This window comes from Mytilus galloprovincialis, chromosome 1 (assembly GCF_965363235.1).
Source record: "Mytilus galloprovincialis chromosome 1, xbMytGall1.hap1.1, whole genome shotgun sequence".
Classification (NCBI taxonomy): Eukaryota; Metazoa; Mollusca; class Bivalvia; order Mytilida; family Mytilidae; genus Mytilus; species Mytilus galloprovincialis.
The window spans coordinates 45,382,479-45,406,580 of NC_134838.1; the positions used below are offsets into that span (position 1 = coordinate 45,382,479).

The 24,102-nt window shown below is 31.9% G+C and overlaps 2 long non-coding RNA genes across 2 annotated transcripts; one reads left to right on the forward strand and one right to left on the reverse strand.

Annotated features, from left to right (window-relative positions):
• The first annotated feature begins 7,161 nt into the window (after window positions 1-7,161).
• Window positions 7,162-9,415, forward strand: LOC143075716 (uncharacterized). The gene is made up of 3 exons (XR_012978393.1): window positions 7,162-7,678; window positions 8,181-8,243; window positions 8,810-9,415. It is a non-coding gene; the product is annotated as an uncharacterized LOC143075716 (long non-coding RNA).
• A 10,252-nt stretch (window positions 9,416-19,667) lies between these two features.
• On the reverse strand, window positions 19,668-22,345 carry LOC143079275 (uncharacterized). The gene is made up of 3 exons (XR_012979372.1): window positions 22,201-22,345; window positions 20,961-21,057; window positions 19,668-19,818 (listed from the first exon to the last, which is right to left on the reverse strand). It is a non-coding gene; the product is annotated as an uncharacterized LOC143079275 (long non-coding RNA).
• Between the last annotated feature and the right edge of the window lie 1,757 nt (window positions 22,346-24,102).

Sequence of the window (24,102 nt, forward strand, 5' to 3'; positions counted from 1 at the left end):
GTTCCAAGACTATCGGTACGTGTGCATTGATATAATCAATGATTTTTACTTATATATTTATATTTACTAGAACACACCCGTGAAATCGCTTGTCCGTGACTAAATTAAAGTATATAACTATGTGTAAGACTTATTTCAGCCTGGATATTTAGTATTGATATTCTCATCTGATAAAGTCATGCTGATTATAAGATGCACAGTTTTCTCTACATTCAAAATCTTTCTGTTTGAAACCGTCGACCTGGAACTTATCAATTATTGGTAATATAATTTATTCGAAAAACAATACGGCCTGGAATGGAGTAATTTTTTATCAACAGTATTGTCCAATATTAGTTTTAAATACAGTTGAATTCTTTGTTTCTCTGTTTTGCGCCAAGTCGGCTAACACATTTGAAACTGTACATTTTTAGTATTTTTATTGTCATTATTAAAGTCATACTGATTAAAATACTACAATAGGAAACAATGTGACAATGATATACTTTAGTAATGCCATCCCTGTGATTATGACCTGTGTTTATAACAAATCTAAATACACCTTTTGGTGGTGCGCCTGTCAGATGCGGAACGTACATATAAGGTATAGGTAACATGTGACTATACTATTGGTATCGGTATCGGATTTAATCCGGAACTGGTTAAGTATTGGCAATTTTAATTATTGGGAAAACAAAAGGGTCTGGAGTGGTGTAATTTTTAATAATCACCATGGTCCTACATTAGTTATATATCAAGTTGAATTCTTTGATTTGTCGTTTTTACCCCATGACGGCTAATAAATTGAACCTGGTTATTTTAGTATTATAGTTATGGATATATATACTACAAAACATTTTCATAGTATCAATGAACAAAAATACTTTTATCAGTATTCGTTGAAGAGATGTATTTATATCAAACGATAATGAATGTTATTTTGCACTATTGCAGGCGTACTTATCATGTTTATAGATCGGTTGAAATCCCAAAACTAATTTGCATAATTTAGGCGATAGCAATACATCGAAATAACCTCAAGGTCATCGCGATGTAAAAATGATATAAATCGAGATAAGGTAATTCGAAGTATTCTATAATAATTACAATAATATAAATATAAAGTTTTGTTAGTAATTGTGTATTTAATTGTATTATCTAACTATTTTGGTTTTTCTTCTCAATCAAACCATGTAATCAGAATATATTGCACAGAGCTGCTTTAAACTGAAATTTATAAGTGAACTGGATGATTAACTATTTTTACTTTTACAAGCCAATTGATATTTTACCGTGTGTTTTTCTATGTTGTGATGTTATGCTATTGTTTCAGAAAAAGGGAGAATACAAATAAAGCTTCATAACTAAATACATGAATGATGGATGCCATGAATAATTTCCATAATGACCCAAATAAATGAATTATAAAATATACCAATAACAAAACTTCAAGGCATTTTTGTATACACCATTACACAAATACATCGATATTAATCTGTTGTTTTCAAACATTAATAATAATGAAAACATTATAAACTTCTATTGTAATAATATCAAATATGTGAGTGATAGTGGTTTTTCTACTCAGGTTGCCTTAGATCATTTCAAGAGTCTTGTTAAAGCTGACATCTGTTACATCTTAAATGAATGTAAGTAGCTCTCGAAAATGAAATAGCATGTTGTGTGCATAATACACTTTAAACAATAAGGATAACTTGAAATAAGAATTGACAGGTTAGTAGAATAATTAGCTTGACCCACGGTAAATAATTATGTTATGTTATACGTTACCCAATATGTATTGATTCAAGGCAGAATAACCGATTGGGTGAACCTACCATTGAACATATAACTATGACTCTTTTTAAAGATGAATGATTGATATCATAAGAGTAAAAACAAATCATAAAGTTTGTAAGAATTTGAAAATTATACTATGAACAACGGCCAATTTGTATAAAAAAAGCATGTATATGTCATTAACAACTTCAAATGTGTTACAACATGAAAACATACAATGTACAACGCCAAATTTTTATAACAAAAAGCATATCACTGACAACTGCAAATTCTGAAAATAAACCTATATTAGTTGCATCAGTCTGCAAATGAATAATAAAAATAAAATGCATATCATTAACACATTTTTAACAATTGAAAATGTGTAACATGAAAATCTTTCAATTAACATATAAGGAGAGCAACAGCTCACATTTTTTATCCTATAGTTTAACCTGGATATGTAAGGTAGTGTTTTACATTTTATTTTTGGCTATATGAATTCTTTAATTTCATTCCTCATAGAAATGTGTTCCCATAGCTATTAATCTTAATACCAACAATATACCTTTTAAAATATTTGCCACTATCGTGGTATATGTAGAACCGAATGGCTTACACAATTACCACTGCTCCATATAGAATACAAATTGTTTGTAACTTTGGACGATGGAATACATTTTTGTAAAAAAAAATATTTTACCACAAATGTAATTTATTGTTCTCAAGACGTTGGATTCATTGTTTTAAATTGCATAAAGTTTAGGTATTCATGTGTGAAAAGCAGTTCACACATACCATTTTCGTGAATTGTCAGTAAAAATTAAAATCAAATCATAGAAAAATTAGTATCGAACGGTTGTGAACACGAAAGAGCCAACTTGTTTAACATTTTCTGATATACGATTATTTTTTTCAATTATGCATATCAACTATTTGAGCTTTTTTTTTCTGGTTAACATAAAAAGAAAAGTTCCTCGCTATAAACAATATTTCCATTTTTCTGATTTTTCAGACAAATATCAACTCAAAGAATTTTGAATTTATTGAAAAAAAGGCACACAGTCATGGTTATGCAGAGAGCGTTAAAAAAACTCTTCAAAACTGCTCTTGTCTTTTTGATATTTCTACAAACTTTATACATGTATCTACATTTGGACTTCAACCTATACAGCTGTGATAAAAGACATAGCATTGCAGGCAGAAAAACCAGACCACCTGGAAAGCAGATAAATCAACGTCATAGTAGTTATTTGCGATGGGATAGAAACAGATTCAACTGTACAAATATTAATGAAATTCAAATATTAGAGCGTAACAGAGGAACAGGGTGGTCAAAAATTGTCGACATTGGTACATTCGAAGGTCAAAAACTTGCCATCCAAAGAATGTCAACTTTCAAGAATCCAAAATGGAGTATAGAAAAACGGTTGTACTTGTTTATGAAAAATCTTCTAATGATAGATCAACTTAACCATCCTTCATTAATTAAAATGTTTGGATACTGCTTACGACATGTTAAAGGTGAAGGACACATCAATTCTTCATACTACGGAGATTTCTCGGTTGTTTACGAATATGGTGTTGAAATAGACATGAATGCGTTGAATATTACGATTGCAGATAGACTGACTCATGCTGCTGACCTTGCTAGTTTGTTGTCATACCTGCATTATTCACCTTTGGGAACATTAGTAGATTATGACATCAAGTCCGAACATTTTATAATGGTGAATGGTAAAATAAAACTGATAGATTTAGATTTTATGAACAATGTAGGACAGACCTGCTTTTTATCTTCCTCGCATAAAAAATTCAAGCCTTGTCCATTTCACATTAAGTGTCAAGAACTTAATGATGTCGAAATAAGATTCACAAATTGTCAAGCAGTCCCATGTGAAGTGGGTGTATGTAGAGGAGAGGCTACAATATATAATATACAAAAAATAAACAAAATCTTCTTCCAGGTTTTGTTGAAACCCAAATTTTTCCCAGTTGCATTGAAGTATTCGTTATCCAGATTACTGAAACAATTGCATAAGAATAATATTGACGTTGATGCTTTAGAAAAAAAAATAAGGAACATAACACTCGCTTACAAATATTTGAAGACAACTAAGAAGAGACTGCTTTGAGAATAGAATTAAAGACAGAAGCAGCTTTTTTCTAGTCAGTTTTCAAAATACATTATCATCATTATAATTATGCACCTCGCCAAAAGTTAAGCAGTACTTAAATGTTTTTGCTTCTATTTTGGGTTTTTAAATTAAACTTGATACTGCTTTGTTTCCATATGTTTCGTTAATCAATTGTTAATGGACCGGTAAGAATTCAGGTATAAATTATATTCCTATGTATCTTAAAAAAACAGGTTTTAAAAGCTAAATACAAGTTTTTCCTTGAAAGTTTCGTGCAATGAAATGTAACTGTTAACTGCAGACTAAATTGTGCCATTTTTGACTCGTAGACATCGTCAAGCTTGACATCAGTGGTCACATGGCCAATGCAATTGGACTTTGAGACAGTGGCGTCTGACGAAAGCAGATTCTTCCTACATCGTATTGATGAGCGCATGCGCATATGGCGTCCTCGGAAAACAACATACAGGAAACAGCACATCCTTGGAACTACAACGTTTGGTTGTGTGGTTTGACAGTTGGCAATACTTTTTCATTAGACTGCAAAATGAACATTTATGTTCTGGATGGAACTATGACGGGTTAGAAATATCGCGATAACATCATCCGGGATATCGTTGTGCCACATTTTAACAATCACAATCTTGCAACTAAAACGATATTCATTGTCGATAATGATAGGCCACACAGAGCACGCATTGTTTAAGATTATATACGTCAGGAGGTAATTGACATTATTCCTTGACAACCCATGTCACCGGATATGAATCCCATTGAGCATGTCTGGGTTGATATTGGTAAAAAAAAATCAACAAAAGGGTACCAGCTAGTAAGACTTAACAGGAATTATCAGCAGCCTTGATTGAAGAATGGAAAAGAAATTATGTCAGGACATTACGACGCTTAGTTCAAAGCATGATACCGCGAATGGATGAACTTTTCCGGAAGCGTGGAGGTTACACTCGCTACTGACCTAAGTTGAACTTTAATTTATTCACAAATTGTCACTCTCGAGTCTTGAAAAGAATTTGGTGTATAGAGCAGAGTAAAGTTTTCAAAAATTTCAGTATAAGTTGAAACTATATCTTGTATTTTATTTTGCCATTTTTCAACCATTTGCCCAAAATGAAATAGTCAAAAATTCAATTAAAAAAACAGTCCAAGCTTTTACTTTTAAATGAACATTTTATATGTTATCTTATAAAAACACAAAATCCGTTCAATGTATCGATATTTCCATTAGTTATGAATTCAGTAAAAAAATATTCTGGAAAATTATCAGGTGTTGTTTAACTTTTGGCGAGGTGTATATAAGTAGTTTCAGAAGTAGTACAAGAAGTTGAAGTGGTATAATTTTCCACAATATATTGCATAGGATGCCTCATTACCGAAGAAAAACAATTAAAATACAGAAAAATAGTTTTCATATACAATATATATCAATATAAGAAAGTGTCGACTATTTAGTGCTGCTTCGTATTTGTGCTGAAGAGATATGTAATATGATTGTTAAATTCAACTATTCCCGAAAACTACAATGACTTAAAGGGCCGTAGGTAGGTGTCAATTCTTGAATTTTATAACGCAGCAAGTAATCCGAAGCGGGCACCCATTCAAGTACTAACCGAGCTCCTCGTTGCTTAAGTTTCGGTATTCGCACAAGAACCGATACTTTCAACATGATATGATTGTAGACATAGAAGTGTTAAATGTTTTGATATATCATGTATTTAAAATTTCTTAACAGAAAACTTCTACATTTTTATACTTGTCTTTTACATTATATTTCTGTCCTAATTAGAAATTCATTGGTTAAGCTTCAATCAAATACCTTTGATATTCTTTTTTATGTGCGATATCGCTACCACGTACAATATTCTTCAAATGTATATGTCTACAACCATGTACCATTGTCGTCATGAGTATTTTGACAGCACAAAAGCCTCTTTTAGAAGAGAGTTATGTCTTCGATGAGAAGTTCTGTTTCCGCAAATTAAAAAAAAGTGGATATCTGCAAATATAGGCAGCCGTCCTGCTTCAATAAAACGTTTCCCCCATGATTCCCTTGCATAATCTGCATGCAATGCATACTCTCATTGTTAACATACAAAATATCTTTTAAATAATCAGACTTGTTTTGCTACTCCATCTTTCTATGGCAGTGGTTTCAAACCACTACTTCTGTTTTGATGCTAATATAAAAATAAGCAGATGTGGTATAATTGCAAATGAGACGACAACTATCCACCAAATGAACAGAATAAAATGGATGTAAACAATTGTTGGCCTTCAATAGTTAGAAAAAATCATAAAGTACAGTAACAGTCGGCTACAAAACCCCGGACAAGAAAAAATATGAAGCAATTCAATTGAGTAAACAGTTTAATTTATAACAAAACAATTTGCGAAAAACCCGTATTACATACCTGAACAACCTGCAACAACTGACCACTGAACTACAGGCTTATGGGTTTGGACAGGCACATCAAGAATGTGACGAACTAATACAGGTTTGTGGGCGCTCAAGTTTCTCTCTAAGATGTAAGCCAATTCTGAGTTAAAGATTAAATCTATCGATGAAATCGTCATGAGCATGTCCGTACGTATAGGAAATAAGTCTGTTATGACTAACAAGTTCAAAGATAACATTTGTGTAGGCTTTTCAAATTGCAAATTTCAGGAAATCTTTTGATTATCAGAAAAAATCTTCTTGTCTTTTAAGGTAGTTCAGGGGTATAGAAAATGAAATGACAGAGTTTTCTTAAACTGAAGATTTTATTATGCTTTTTTCAAAATATTGATAAAAAGTATGGGTCACCGCGCTATTTTTTAAGGTACGAGTCTTTCAAAATTGCCCAAATTTGCTTAGATTGTTCATGAAAATAAACCCACTTTAGTGCATAAAAAGAAAAAATGGTGTCACCGAACTTGTGTTCTTGCTACAAGTAAACAATAAAAAAAATCCCTATATGTTTAGTATAAATTGTGTACTAAAGAGTTATCTCCCCTTAAATGGCTTATTTGAAAACTTAATTCTAAAAGCACAAATATTTGGTATTTGTTAAATCATTTTCGATAATGCAATGAATAACTACGTTTTCTTCATATAAATAAACAGATCTGCCTCTAAATTTGCAGATTGGGACTAAGAACTAGAACGATTATTTACTGTGGTTATACAATTCAAGATGGCGGTATACCTCTGAACTACATAAAGTATTTTTGACTGTTGTTTAAATAAGATTTAAATGTATGGAATATCATGGAAGTAATATTGGAAGGAATAACATCGTCGTCACTTCAAAGGTTTCATCTGCGTTACCGCCCAACTTTCGATAACTCGTTAATTGGTTTATTATCTGGCATGGTAATTGAATCTCGGCATGTGATAGATCAAATCACTGACACTTTCCGGTTATTGTCGTGTTCACGGAAATATACGAACAAACCGGATGTTGTCATAAATACTAAGGAAGTCGAAATATTGTCTCAAGTTGTCTTTAAAAAGATTGATACCGGTTTTAAAAAACTAAAATTTGTAAAGATGGAGGACGTTCCCGATGAAATATTTGATGACTTTGAAACTTCTGAAACTGAAACCGAAGTGTATTGCCATTGCAAATCAGACGATGTGGCTGATTTAATAGAATGTGAGGGTCCAGACTGTAAAATTAAGTTTTACCATATACGATGTGTTGGATTAAATGTTTCCATAGATGACGGACCTTCAGATTGGGTGTGTTATGAGTGTCTTGGACATCACAAACCAACTGTAGTCTCGGGTATGTTTTTTTTTTAATTCTGTAGTGCGCATATATACACGTGTGTTAGAATACGTGTGCGGCAAACACTATTTTTTTACATGTAGACATCAAAGACGAATACATTGTAAAGTGTTTCATACATTCTGTAACATTGATAGAGGTGTCATAATTTTAAATATGGTAACCTATATTATGAAGGAACTTCTATTTCTGACACTGTCTCATTAAATAGTATCTAATACTTTTTCTTATTAATAAAAGTTAAAATTTATAATATTATAAATTATTGACACACTCGCACTGTAACATTGTTCTTTGAAGCATACATTTGTACTTATTAAAATGTATAATTATTGATATAAATTGGTGGGATGACAAATATTAAATGGATAGGTTTCAAGTTATTTATGACCCATAAAATATATGAAAATTTTATGGGCAAATCAATATTTGGAGCATTTGCATTTGTCAAAATGTTCATTTATTATATATATATGTTTGATTTGTTTTGAAATTTCAGAGAAAGAAAAGAAGTCTTCCAAACAAATAAAAACTAAGTCCGGGAATACTGTAAAGGAATATGGTAAGCTGCTATAATATTGGTTTTTTTACAGTACACTTTTATTTTGGGCATTTGGTAAGAAGAAGTGCTTAGGAAATGATTTTTGCCTGTTTTTTTTCTCTTCGTCATCCATGTGACTTTAACTGAACAGTAAAACTCTTTTTTTTTATCCAGATAATCATCCACATCTTGTAAAGTCTTAGTATGTATTTGTAGTCCAACATTTTGAGCCCTATACATTGTATATGGTTTACCGATAAAGCAGATCCTACTTTTTGTATTCTTTGTCCCGAATATGCATGAAATATTTCCCACTGGACATAAAACATATAAACATTTGCATGTGTTATATTGAAACAATGATTGAAGAAAGGGATATTTTGTGTACCTTGTGTACTTGTGTACAAAATTCATGTTTATGAGACAACAACCCAAGGACAAAAATAATCATTGATATCTTGCAATATATAGTCTTTAACATTAATTTAAACAATGGACACCTAGATCTCGTTTCTGTAACAATAATTATTATTCTGACTTTTTAGCCTTCATCAACACCAATTAGTGTTTATGTTTCTTTTTTCCAGCATTCACATTAGAGAAAGCTAAAGAAAGTGCCAAGACAGTTGTGCTCGATAGTTTAAAAACTATAAGATCAGAGTCGTTTTGTAAACCCAATGACAAATTTAGCGATATGCTGACTGTAACTGTAGAAAATTAGAAAACAGTAATGCAGCAAATGACAATTGTGAAATGTTAATTATGCATATTTGGCCATCTGTTATTGAAGGCGACAATAGTAAGCAGCTAATATCAACACGACTTGAAAAAAAAGCTGCATCCTTCCATCAAATTAGGGGGTCTGCAGACATAAAATTGATATTTATAAGTTTTATGGACAACTTAAAAATTGAAAATTATTCAGACCGGATTTGTAGATTAGTATTGCAATTTCTTCTACAACAATTGTTTCAGGAACTTATGAAGAAACGACACCCTATTCCTTCAACATCAGGAGAAAAAACATCTGTTTTGACCATTTCTGAATCTGAAGAACAGGCATTAAGATTTACTGCAGGATATATATGTAGAAAGTTATCTCGTCATTTCACGAAATATCAAAGAAATCCTATGCATGCACAGTGTCGGGACATAATTAAAAACTTCAAGATTAATTTCTTGTAAGAAATTTACTCTCCTATACAAAAGAATAGCTTATCCTTGTTAATAGGGGTGGACTTTTCTCTGTAAGTGATTCTGTCTACATGTTTTTTAAAGAAATGGAAATCATTATTCGCTCCAATTTAAATAGAGCATCTTCAAGTCTGCATGTCACAAAGGATGAGCTCCACCAGCAGATTGAGGATAGTGAGTCAGTGAACCAGGCTTTTATGGAATTGATGAAGGATACAGAGAGTGACGACATTAAATTATATCTTCTTAATAAATTTATTACATGCTGGGTGAATCTTAGACTGAAAGCATTTTCAAATGTATTCATGTATATTAAGAAAAAACAACAGAATTCAATATCACGAAAATCACAAAAAAGTATGAGAAAAGAATTAAACAAGGAAAATTAAACCTCAAAGTATCGTTGTACATTTTGTTGCTATTTGAAATAAAATTAAGACCGATGTCTAGAATATTTGAATTATGTTAAAACTTAATCAATGTTATAAAGTACACATCAATGTCTTTTGTGTTTCCGTTTGCTTAATGGTGCTTCAATTGGCTGTGCGTTTTGTCTTGTCTGACAGTTTCCTCTTGTAAATGCCATTACTGCCGGAGCATTTGCAACTTGCAACTTTAATGCATTGTTTTGAAATTGCCTTACAGTAGGATTATCACAAAATCCTCCCATGCCCCTCTGCTTGGAAAAGTATTCTTCAAGTGGATCTTGGTTAAACTTCTCGCTCAACAGGAATCGAACATTTGGTAGCAGAAGCAGTTGCTTTCCCAACTCCACAAATGATTTAACTGAAAAAGAAATGAGTGAAATTATTAATTTAACCATATTGATAGTTATTATATCAATGACAAAGATAAACCTACCATAAAAACAGTCAAAAGTTGTCTTAATCCTAGCACAATTATTCAGACAAAATTTATCTACAATGTCAAATAAGGATAAATTATTTAAAATACACTTGTTCCAAAATCAGAATTTACCTGTTATTCTCAGTCCTTCAAGGGTTTCCCTGCTTAGGCATAGTTGTTTCTTTTCCTTTTTACTTAGATCTGCTTGATTTTCTCCTTCTTGCTCCCATTTGGTTAAAAACTTAAGGAAGTCCTCCTCTAGCCACTGTTGCAAAAAAAAAGTAATGCTAAACTTATTTATCTAATTTTTTATTCATTAATATAAAAGAGAAGATGTGGTATGATTGCCAATGAGACAACTATCCACAAAAGACCAAAATGACACAAACATTAACAACTACAGGTGACAGTACGGCCTTCAATAATGAGCAAAGCCCATACTGCATAGTCAGCTATAAAAGGCCCAGATAAGACAATGTAAAACAATTCAAACAAGAAAACTAACCGCCTTATTTAACATGTTTAAGTAAAAAAATGAAGCAACTTTATAGATGCGACTTATACAAAATCATTGCAAATCATACCACATCTCCTTATTTTCATTTGATTCCTGGGTACAATGTATGTGCAACTCCAAGAATTTTAAAGTTTAATAATTTGTTTTTACTTCTTTGAACGAGTTTTTAAGATCTCAAAGTCTACTAGTATATCGAAAATCAAAAGAAAACTAAAGAACATTTATACAAACCTTAAATCTCCAATCATTGATATTAGTGTATGGTGCACAAGTTGGTTTCCTCTGAAAGATGCCTGATTTTGTATTTGACACATTCAGGCAATCGAAAAATTTATCAAACATTCTTATGAAAAGTTGTGTTGACTCAGTTTCTGGGTTGCCTTTGAGTTGTAGGGCATTCGCAACGCTGGAACTAAGAATCTGAAAAGTATTGTACAACTGAAATTAAAATACTGATATTTAATAGACCATCTGTATATAAAATTAATATAATTTTCCTTCTTATTTTGTATTTTAAAAAGGTCAAATGTCTATTTTCTCTTTGGAGTTTAATATTTTTTTACAACATGCACTAGTACAGAGCACTAGTATATAAAACAAAAACTAACCTGCACTGCTAATTTGACTCTCATTCTCAAAGTTGGTGTTAGATGAAGATGCTCATAACTGATCCTTGGAAGAAGTCGCAAACCCATTCCATGAATATCCCCTTCCACTAGTGTTACTATCTGTGACCATTTAATAGGCTTCCCATTCAACTGGAAAGAGAAAAAAAGAATTAAACAATACTGTGACATTAGCCCTCTACATATCTTTGAATAAAGGTTCTACAGTATATTCATTTTCTTATTGAAAGAACTGCAGGGGTGTTTAAAATATATAAAACCGGCATATTTTACTTAAAAATGAAATTGAGACGATTTTCTGTGTATCTAATGGAATTAAGATGTGGTATGAATGGCAATAAAACAACTCTCCATCCAAATCTCAAGGTGTAAAAAGTAAACAATTAAAGGCCAAAGTACGGCCTTCAAGAGGGAGTTTTAGCTCGTGCAGAATAGCCCAACATGTCACATTACTTACCATTAAATTTCTGGTTTTATTGTTCCATCCTGAGTTCTCAAAGTTATTTCTGGTTGTTTTCATTAGATGAGGGGCATCACAAATGAAGTATAGATTTATTTCGTCTCCATATTCATTATTTGTAAAATAGTATAAATCTTGGTTTTGTCCATGAATCCTGTAGAATTTCCTGTTAGGAGTAGCACCGTCGCACACCAAAGCTCTAACAATTAAACCATATTTTTCTAAAATGCCAATGCCGTGCCAAATTATCCAAAATAATTGATAACTAGTGAATCCTTTGCAAGGGTAATGTGCAACCACACACTCGAGATTAGAAAATATGCCTCGTATCATTATTGTCATGATATGACTTGCAATGCCGGGCTCTGATGTTTCTGATTCATTTATACAAAAGTTCTGAATATCATTATTCACAGATCCCAAATCACAAAATCCAATCAATCTGCCTGATTCAGAACAGTATACGAGTCCAGACTTCACTTTCACTTCATCAAACAGCAACGAAATATTCTGTTTCAGGGGATCATCTAAGATGCTAAAGTCCAGTATAGCTCTGTCGATCACGTCAGTATTCCAGCCACTTTGTGTACTCGTAAACTTTGTATAATCCCGGAGTGTATTCTCATGTGGAAGTGTTAGTACGTTGCTTTTCTTAAGCATTCTGTAAGCAGATGGAGATTTTGCATGCAAAACTATACACCACCTTAACAAAGTTGGATGCCATCTCATTTGCTTCAGATTTGACTTTGTTGCCGCTTCTAGTTGCTGTTTCCAAAGAATGTATTGTGGACTATTTTCTTTAAATTTTGATAGCGCAATGTCATTGTTTTCTTTCATTATGCTTACAAAAGACTCTGAAATTTCAATGTCCAACTTCACTCCTAACTTGTCGCAGTATTTAGATAACTGTTCTTTTAGACTGTCCATTTTTCTTTTAAGACTTTGTATTTCATCCCTTGAGTTCAATACTCTCTCTTTCAACTGACCAGTTGTCATATAATCCAGTCTATGTATTAGCTTTGTTTCTGATGAATTGTTTTTCATTCTACTCCGTTGCATGAAGAGGTTTGGTCGGAAAACCTGACAATTTGAACATCTTTCTTGCTGGCTATCACATAACATACCACAAGCAACTGTGCGTATTGTTGTTCTATGTGCTAAATGTTCTTCAGATGCTATTAAAATGTCTTCTGTGTTTCTAAATTTTGCTAGTGTGCTAGGATACCGATAACGACAAATATCAGAAAAGTCATCGTTTCCTGGGCAAACCTTCATGCATGAAATTTTATTCATCAACTTTTCAACAATTGATGCATCATTGATACTTGTGCTATTTTCAAGAATATTTTCAAATTTAACAACTTTTTCTAAGACTATGATTCTGCAGTTCAGGTCGGAGTCAACACATATGCTAAGAAGAACTCTGTCTTCCTGCAATTTTATAAAACATCTTGATCCGTCTTGAATGTTAGAAACCCATCCTAATTCGTTTGCCAAAGATTCAATACCTTGCCAACAAGTACTGTTTGATTGTGACTGGGACAAGATGTCGCCCGATTCAATTTCCACTACCTAAATGTTGATTTTGGCTTTCTTTTTCTTATTAACATCTTTTCTCCATCTTACTAATTTAAGCCGACAGCTTTCACATATGAAATTTGACAAAAAAGGAGGATCATTTTCAATTTCAATATTTAATGCTAGTTTAATGTCTCTTGCGTGCTTAGATTTTTCACAAGGCAAATGACGATGTGTGATCTTCCTTTCTGATTTTCCACATAAACGGCAGTCAAATTCAGATTCCATTTCTGAAAGTTAAGAAAATAATTCTACAAATAGTCTAGTATGTCTTAACATGGAAGAAGAATAAAATTTAAAAACTATTTTCCTGGACTTATAAACAACCTTTTATTGATCAGTCTTCCCGTATCATCTAATCAATTTAAACATCTTTAACTTTCAATTACTATACTTTTTTTATTTTGTACACAAATTTTAAACAACTCAGTAAAAATAAAACTGTGGATAGAAAAAGCGTCATGCTCTCTTTGTTTGATTGTTCTTCTCTTTCTCATATAGTGTTAATGTTATTCAAAACTTTTTTTTTAAAAACAGATATACATTTAAATACGGTAGCACCACTAACCATTTATTATTTCATGTTTCAATAAAGTATTTTATGACTTTTATTTCATGTAAGTCTAAATTATTTAAAAGTATTTTTTTCTATTGCTCGATAGCCTTGGCACATTTCAACACTAAAATATTATATGCCTACATCTGCCTACATTATTTTGGTATACATCATGTGAACAATGATCGCATCATCGTTATTACCTGTTTTTACTTGAGATCCGCTTTCAACCGGAAAATGCTTTTAGAGCTGTTTAAAACAAACAGTAATTACACAAAATATGCAAAAATAAATACAACTTACCATGTTAAGCTGTTGCAGTTTATACAATTCTCGTCCGTTTTTTAAGTTTTTTTTCACCATTCGATTTCTTTCTAAAGGTAGATATTCTATGTGATACAGCGCTACCTTGTTATTAATAAACTAGGGATTTCCCACAGGTGCGCTATAATTACCGGACTCGATAAAACCACGTGACTGATAAGAAATTACAGATGCCTTTTACAACCGCGGTAACGCAGATAGTAACCAAAGGGGTCTTACCGCTGAGACTATAATTGGATGAAATCGTATGACTTTAGTACAGAGCTCAGCATGCTATAAATACATGCTAATTAGTCGTTGTTATTCCTTCTAAATATTACTTCCATGGGAATATATATAAGTACACACTTATAAATAAATACGAAAAAGGTGAACAAATTCAACAGGAAAATGAATTAAACATTGAATTTTGTAATATATACATGTACACTGTGATTTGCTAGGAGTTCTAATTGGGAGATTAAGCAGTAACATCATAAGATAAAATGTTTGCTTTCGGTTATGCTTTCAAAAGTCAAACAACCTCCAAAGGTTTCTTTTTCGCTGTCGTTTTATACTCAGATATCAATTGGTTGAGCTGAAGAATGCCTTAAGGTCCGAGATTTTCTCCCCGTGTTAAAGACCAATTGATGGCTCTTTGATCGGGTTATTGTCTACGGGGAATACGTCGAAGAGACACTGTCTCTTTGACGTATTCCCTGTTACATTTGTAATTTATCAAACGCGCATCTATCTATCATAAAAATTTAAAGAAACAAACGCCTCGTGGTAACCAGCGAGATTAGCCATTTAACAACTCACTGAAAAATTATGCAAAGTAAACATTTAGAAACAAAAAAATCAATTTGTGTTGTTATCAGTATATATGTAACAGCTGAATACTTATTTTGAATAAACACATTAAGAATATAATTTACATATTAATTAAATATAAATAGAGTATGCTACTTCCACTTGTATTTTTGTCCATCTGATGAATTGAGCCTTTCTCAACTGATTTTTATAGTTCGTTCTTATGTTGTACTGTTATACCACTGTCCCAGGTTAGGGGGGGGGGGGGGTCCCGCTAACATTTTTAATCTCGCCACTTCATTTATGTATGTGCCTGTCCCAAGTCAGGAGCCTGTAATTCAGTGGTTGTCATTTGTTTATGTGTTACATATTTGTTTTTCGTTCATTTTTTTATACAAATAAGGTCGTTAGTTTTCTCGTTTGGATTGTTTTTCATTGTCATATCGGGGCCTTTTATAGCCGACTATGCGGTATGGGCTTTGCTCATTGTTGAAGGTCGTACGGTAACCTATTGTTGTTAATGTCTGTGTCATTTTGGTATCTTGTAGATAGTTGTCTCATTGGCAATCATACCACATCTTCTTTTTTATATTATATGATCCCCTTGTCTAAAAATTTGCGCACCGTCAACGCTTTTTCAACCCTATGAAGTTACAAACAGTAGCATTCAATACTTATAATTACATTTTTTTAGCTAGGATCATGAAAACACGATGTTTATCAGGTTTCTATTTAGTTTACCTGTGCAGTATATTGTCGGACCTCGTGTCATTATGAATGATACATTTTATTGTGTAGTGAAGTTGATTAATGAATAACGCGAGATTGCAGTGTAGCCAATATACATGTTACGAAAAGGCATATTCACGACGCTGAGGTTGACAATTTACACAATAAATGTGGGGACTATGTCAAAACACAAAAACAGAAAAGAGATTAGCTTTTCATACATTGGATATTGATTCTCTGGAGACAATTTATTACAATTATTCCGTATGGATAGAATATTCAATAGCATTTGAACCATAAGAAATATACGAAATAGATAATCATAAATTCTTTAATATTTCAAAGTTTAAAAAACTTTAATACAAAAAAAGATGGGAGGAAAAGGTGGGCAGGTAAATGTGATAGATGTGCAGAGCAGCGGAGACACGGGGTACATACTTGTGTTAATTTTTAGGAAAAACTGTATGTATGACAAATGTGTCATCTCTATGGGCATGCAAGCCCTTAACAGACCTAGCAAATAATCTTAAGTTTTATAATCTTTTTTATACGTTCTCGGGATATATATGTAAGGGTCATTTTCATATACTTTGTTATGAAAAGCAAACAAAGAAGTGACCGTATGTATTTTGGTCAAGTTTTTTGCACCCTATTCCTTTATCTAACGTGGTCTATTTTATAACACCTAAACACAATTTGTATACGATTCAACAAAAACATGTTGCATTATAGTTTTAGAAAAAATGCTGCCAGTCTTTCCTCTATTTGAGATACCAATGCTAAGGATTTCTCTAAAGCCATGTGTACCTGTACCTATTGATAATTTACGGAGGTACCAGTCGGTTTTTTCCGAGAGGGGGGTGTGTGTGTGTGTTGGAAAAGGGGGGGGGGGGGTGTTGCTATGATGAAATTTGAAAAAAGGCAGAACGATCAACTTAGCCCAAAAAAAGGCAGGATGACAGTGTATGTAAAAAAAAAGTCAGAATAAGCTAATTAAAAAGGATGGAGCAAAGAGAGTGATAAATAAAAAGGCCGGACAGTGAGAGATTACAAAAAAACAAACCAGTGAAGAACAAAATTTGTCACGTTACCCCCACTCAATCCTGCACGCGTAAACATTTCGTAAACATTTCACGTCTTATAATTAATCGCCAGCATTGGTAGCAAAAAGCAATTGTCATTTTCGATGTTACGCTATGATGTTCTAGATAATGTGATTTGAATTAACCAAGAAGCACATCTGTTTAAATCTATAATCAATGTTTTGACACCGTCCCCACATTTAAAGTCTAATTTTTCAACCTCAGCGTCGAGAATATACCTTTTCGTAACATGTCTAATCAGAATGACGTACCATAATGAAACAAAAATCTAATGTAATTATAAAACAATGCATTCATCGAGATGAATACAGACATTAAAATTGAGTACATATTTGTTCCCAAGGAAATATTATTATTCTCACAATTTAGATGCGGGTTTATCCAACAAAGAATCACAATTTTCTTTTTTTTTCTTTTTTGTATTCTTTATAATATAATATTTACATAAATAGATGCAAGGTTTTTATTGTCATAGTTGCTAAAAACCTGACAAGTTGCTAAAATTTTTATGATTATTTTTTCCGATCAACAATAAATGATTTTTTACCATTTTCAAATAAAGTATATTTAAAAAAAGTTATTTATAGTGTTTTGATTCTTTATCATCTCATTTAGAAATTAAATGGCCAGGCAATATTTGATGACTTGAATAATAGCACCTAACATATGGTTTTAATGGTTTGAAATCATTGATGTCAGGGTTAAAAAATCTAGTGAAATTGTGAGCATTCAAACATGGCTTTACTTTTATGATTATTGAAAAAATATAATGTACGAGCTGTTAACAAAGCTATCAATAACATTTTGTGTTTTTTTTTTTCGATTAAAATTTCTGAAAGCAATAAATTATGAAGCAAGTTACGAAAAATAAACACATTAAAGGATTTAAACTAAAAGAGGAACATGTTTGATCCCCATAATGAATAAAAATAAACAAAGACTTGGTAAGTCATAAATTAATTTACGTTTGTTTATTTGTATTGTTTTATTCAAATATTTCTTTAGATGTTACCTTACCAACAAATGTGTTGTACTGCATGTGATATAGCATTGTAGTATAGGCTGTATTTGTTCTCTAGTCGACCTTCCAAAATTCTTTAAAACTGACCGGTTTCATCTGCTTTTAATCTTCACTGTGATTCTTCCTTATCGTTAGTTTGTGTGTATGTGTGTGTGTTTGTGTGTACATGAGGTTGGTGTTTCATTATTTGCGCAGCTGAATTTATGCTATAGTGTTGCTAAAGTCGTGTTTATATACAATAAGACCTTTGAGTGAACTATCTGATAGTACATGATTTACATAATATTAGTAGGTTGTTATAAATGGTTCCTTATACAACAACAAGTCTATCATCATAGTTAAATTATATTGACTGTTTAAATGATTGTGATATACAATCTATATACAGTCTCTATCGTAGCGAAATAAGTTCGTGTCGGTAGAAATATATTTATGGCGTCACAAATGGTGAAACAGCTTAACATCATCTGATTCTATTCCAAAATTTAAATTGCAAAAAAAAATATTGCAATTGTCACAACTACAGTTATCCTCTGTAGATCCAATGAGCAACGAGTGCCACATGTGAAGCTGATTCTACTTTGCCTTCTGGAGATCTTAATATCACCATCAGATTCGTCTGACAATGGGTTCGTGTTGCTGTTGCTTTACTTTTCAGTGGTGCACGTTGTCCTTTATACGTTTTGAATGTCGGTTTTGTTTGAAAGCGATATCAGTTTTATCTAATCTTTGATATCAGCTGTTTGTGTTCGAGGCTGAGAAATAGGTGTGATTCGAGCTTTAGCATGCTATTCATCCTGTTTTGGGCCGAATAAAAATACTGCTGATATATAAAACACTAACCATTTATTGTCTGTATCCTGCAAATAATTTTGTAAATTGTTATTGCTTTGAAAAACAGAAAAACTCAAATTTATTGCATTTATTTTTCATTTAAAATCATTTGGGGCCCACGTAGTATTCTCAAAACATATCACACAATTAGCTGATGACCAGAACGCCGAAAAGAATCTATAATTGTTTCTTATACTACATAACTTAAAGTTAATACTCATGTATCATATCATACAACAACTAATTTCAACAGTAAAAAGAAATAACAAAACATTGTCTGATTGAAGACAACAGAATGTGCTTTGTCTCCGCTTCAGAATATCGAACTGTCCGTGCATTCACTGCTCATTAGGTTGCACATCTTCATACAACACTCGCCAACAGCAATGCACAAAAATACTCCAGTAGTGGGCGGAGCTTTAAAACGATATCTATACAGTATACAAATACAGGCTAGCGATATATGTTGGGATGTTACTGTAAGGGACTTTTTTACTTCTTTTCCCACTTTTTTTTGTAATAAACATGTAAGGTATCCAATTTTCAAGTTCCAGTTTCAATACAACATTCATAAATGCTGACTTTGTAAAGACAGAGCAAAATTTATACTACAGCCCATACTGCGGCCAATGTATGTTTGGTATATAAAGTTGCACATTGCCTGTTTTTAAAAGAATGGTGTAAAATACTATGTTTAATAAATATGAATTGTTTTCTGTGTTTGCTTTGACCAGTATTGCAAGTACACCTAGAAACTAAAGACTTGGTGTACTCTTAGTTAAATTTTTTCTTATATGGAAGTTTTTGATTAAATACCCTGAAAAGACCACAAAAAGCTTTTTAAAAGGCTTTTTAAGCAGTTTGATACCAAATAAAACAACAATTATGTTTCATTATACTAAATCTGTGTTTTAATTACTTGTAAAGTTCACAAAATGTCATTGACAATCACTCTGCAGAAATTCCTGTTACCCCAACATCAGGATGGATTCTTCGCCAAAACTAGACAGCCAGAACTGAAGTAGAAAAAAGTGCCAAATATGAATAAATAAGACTAAGTATAACCAAACTTTGCATTTGGAAGATTAAAGTAACAATTTGGAATATTTAAAAGCAATTGTTTAACATAAAAATCCAATTACAAACATTTCAACACTTGTTTCCTAGATGAAGGACATGTAATCATGAAAAGTTGTCTAGTATAGTTTTAAAATAAAGAAACGCAATGTGTTATGTAAAAATAACTGAATAACTTCATGCGGTCAGATTATTCGAGTGTTAAAATACTAGAAAAGTGCGTATTTACCACTTGTTCTACAACTTAACATGGGGAACACAGCTAAAAAAATCACTATGTCAAAGGGAGGTAATCCATTTTTTTCATATGATTTTATATACATTATGAGGAGAAATATGTGCAAAATGTGATGTAAATGGGGAGAATATTTATGCCTTTCGTTGATATCATAACTCTAAAGTGTAATTTCTATTGTTTCTTTCTATCTGCACACAAAAACTGATTATTTACCATATACCCCATGCTTCCTCTCGAAGTACACTCAGTGCATGCTGGATAGCCGCAGCTAAGATAGAAATTTGTGTAAAAAACAACTTCAAATGGTTCCAGAATCCTTCCATTACATTAAAATTTACAGGAAATGACTTTGTTGATTATTGTGTGACCTTGGACAAGTACAGTGAAAGAGTGTATATTTTCCTATAAGGGACTTTTTTACTTCTTTTCCCACTTTTTTTGTAATAAACATGTAAGGTATCCAATTTTCAAGTTCCAGTTTCAATACAACATTCATAAATGCTGAATTTGTAAAGATAGAGCAAAATTTATACTACAGCCCATACTGCGGCCAATGTATATTTGGTATATAAAGTTGCACATTGCCTGTTTTTAAAAGAATGGTGTAAAATACTATGTTTAATAAATATGAATTGTTTTCTGTGTTTGCTTTGACCAGTATTGCAAGTACACCTAGAAACTAAAGACTTGGTGTACTCTTAGTTAATTTTTTTCTTATATGGAAGTTTTTGATTAAATACCCTGAAAAGACCACAAAAAGCTTTTTAAAAGGCTTTTTAAGCAGTTTGATACCAAATAAAACAACAATTATGTTTCATTATACTAAATCTGTGTTTTAATTACTTGTAAAGTTCACAAAATGTCATTTACAATCACTCTGCAGAAATTCCTGTTACCCCAACATCAGGATGGATTCTTCGCCAAAACTAGACAGCCAGAACTGAAGTAGAAAAAAGTGCCAAATATGAATAAATAAGACTAAGTATAACCAAACTTTGCATTTGGAAGATTAAAGTAACAATTTGGAATATTTAAAAGCAATTGTTTAACATAAAAATCCAATTACAAACATTTCAACACTTGTTTCCTAGATGAAGGACATGTAATCATGAAAAGTTTTCTAGTATAGTTTTAAAATAAAGAAACGCAATGTGTTATGTAAAAATAACTGAATAACTTCATGCGGTCAGATTATTCGAGTGTTAAAATACTAGAAAAGTGCTTATTTACCACTTGTTCTACAACTTAACATGGGGAACACAGCTAAAAAAATCACTATGTCAAAGGGAGGTAATCCATTTTTTTTCATATGATTTTATATACATTATGAGGAGAAATATGTGCAAAATGTGATGTAAATGGGGAGAATATTTATGACTTTCGTTGATATCATAACTCTAAAGTGTAATTTCTATTGTTTCTTTCTATCTGCACACAAAAACTGATTATTTACCATATACCCCATGCTTCCTCTCGAAGTACACTCAGTGCATGCTGGATAGCCGCAGCTAAGATAGAAATTTATGTAAAAAACAACTTCAAATGGTTCCAGAATCCTTCCATTACATTAAAATTTACAGGAAATGACTTTGTTGATTATTGTGTGACCTTGGACAAGTACAGTGAAAGAGTGCATATTTTCCTATAAGGGACTTTTTTACTTCTTTTCCCACTTTTTTTGTAATAAACATGTAAGGTATCCAATTTTCAAGTTCCAGTTTCAATACAACATTCATAAATGCTGAATTTGTAAAGATAGAGCAAAATTTATACTACAGCCCATACTGCGGCCAATGTATATTTGGTATATAAAGTTGCACATTGATTGTTTTTAAAAGAATGGTGTAAAATACTATGTTTAATAAATATGAACTGTTTTCTGTGTTTGCTTTGACCAGTATTGCAAGTACACCTAGAAACTAAAGACTTGGTGTACTCTTAGTTAAATTTTTTCTTACATGGAAGTTCTTGATTAAATACCCTGAAAAGACCACAAAAAGCTTTTTAAAAGGCTTTTTAAACAGTTTGATACCAAATAAAACAACAATCATGTTTCATTATACTAAATCTGTGTTTTAATTACTTGTAAAGTTCACAAAATGTCATTGACAATCACTCTGCAGAAATTCCTGTTACCCCAACATCAGGATGGATTCTTCGCCAAAACTAGACAGCCAGAACTGAAGTAGAAAAAAGTGCCAAATATGAATAAATAAGACTAAGTATAACCAAACTTTGCATTTGGAAGATTAAAGTAACAATTTGGAATATTTAAAAGCAATTGTTTAACATAAAAATCCAATTACAAACATTTCAACACTTGTTTCCTAGATGAAGGACATGTAATCATGAAAAGTTTTCTAGTATAGTTTTAAAATAAAGAAACGCAATGTGTTATGTAAAAATAACTGAATAACTTCATGCGGTCAGATTATTCGAGTGTTAAAATACTAGAAAAGTGCTTATTTACCACTTGTTCTACAACTTAACATGGGGAACACAGCTAAAAAAATCACTATGTCAAAGGGAGGTAATCCATTTTTTTTCATATGATTTTATATACATTATGAGGAGAAATATGTGCAAAATGTGATGTAAATGGGGAGAATATTTATGACTTTCGTTGATATCATAACTCTAAAGTGTAATTTCTATTGTTTCTTTCTATCTGCACACAAAAACTGATTATTTACCATATACCCCATGCTTCCTCTCGAAGTACACTCAGTGCATGCTGGATAGCCGCAGCTAAGATAGAAATTTGTGTAAAAAACAACTTCAAATGGTTCCAGAATCCTTCCATTACATTAAAATTTACAGGAAATGACTTTGTTGATTATTGTGTGACCTTGGACAAGTACAGTGAAAGAGTGCATATTTTCCTATAAGGGACTTTTTTACTTCTTTTCCCACTTTTTTTGTAATAAACATGTAAGGTATCCAATTTTCAAGTTCCAGTTTCAATACAAACATTCATAAATGCTGAATTTGTAAAGATAGAGCAAAATTTATACTACAGCCCATACTGCGGCCAATGTATATTTGGTATATAAAGTTGCACATTGCCTGTTTTTAAAAGAATGGTGTAAAATACTATGTTTAATAAATATGAATTGTTTTCTGTGTTTGCTTTGACCAGTATTGCAAGTACACCTAGAAACTAAAGACTTGGTGTACTCTTAGTTAAATTTTTTCTTATATGGAAGTTTTTGATTAAATACCCTGAAAAGACCACAAAAAGCTTTTTAAAAGGCTTTTTAAGCAGTTTGATACCAAATAAAACAACAATTATGTTTCATTATACTAAATCTGTGTTTTAATTACTTGTAAAGTTCACAAAATGTCATTGACAATCACTCTGCAGAAATTCCTGTTACCCCAACATCAGGATGGATTCTTCGCCAAAACTAGACAGCCAGAACTGAAGTAGAAAAAAGTGCCAAATATGAATAAATAAGACTAAGTATAACCAAACTTTGCATTTGGAAGATTAAAGTAACAATTTGGAATATTTAAAAGCAATTGTTTAACATAAAAATCCAATTACAAACATTTCAACACTTGTTTCCTAGATGAAGGACATGTAATCATGAAAAGTTTTCTAGTATAGTTTTAAAATAAAGAAACGCAATGTGTTATGTAAAAATAACTGAATAACTTCATGCGGTCAGATTATTCGAGTGTTAAAATACTAGAAAAGTGCTTATTTACCACTTGTTCTACAACTTAACATGGGGAACACAGCTAAAAAAATCACTATGTCAAAGGGAGGTAATCCATTTTTTTTTCATATGATTTTATATACATTATGAGGAGAAATATGTGCAAAATTTGATGTAAATGGGGAGAATATTTATGACTTTCGTTGATATCATAACTCTAAAGTGTAATTTCTATTGTTTCTTTCTATCTGCACACAAAAACTGATTATTTACCATATACCCCATGCTTCCTCTCGAAGTACACTCAGTGCATGCTGGATAGC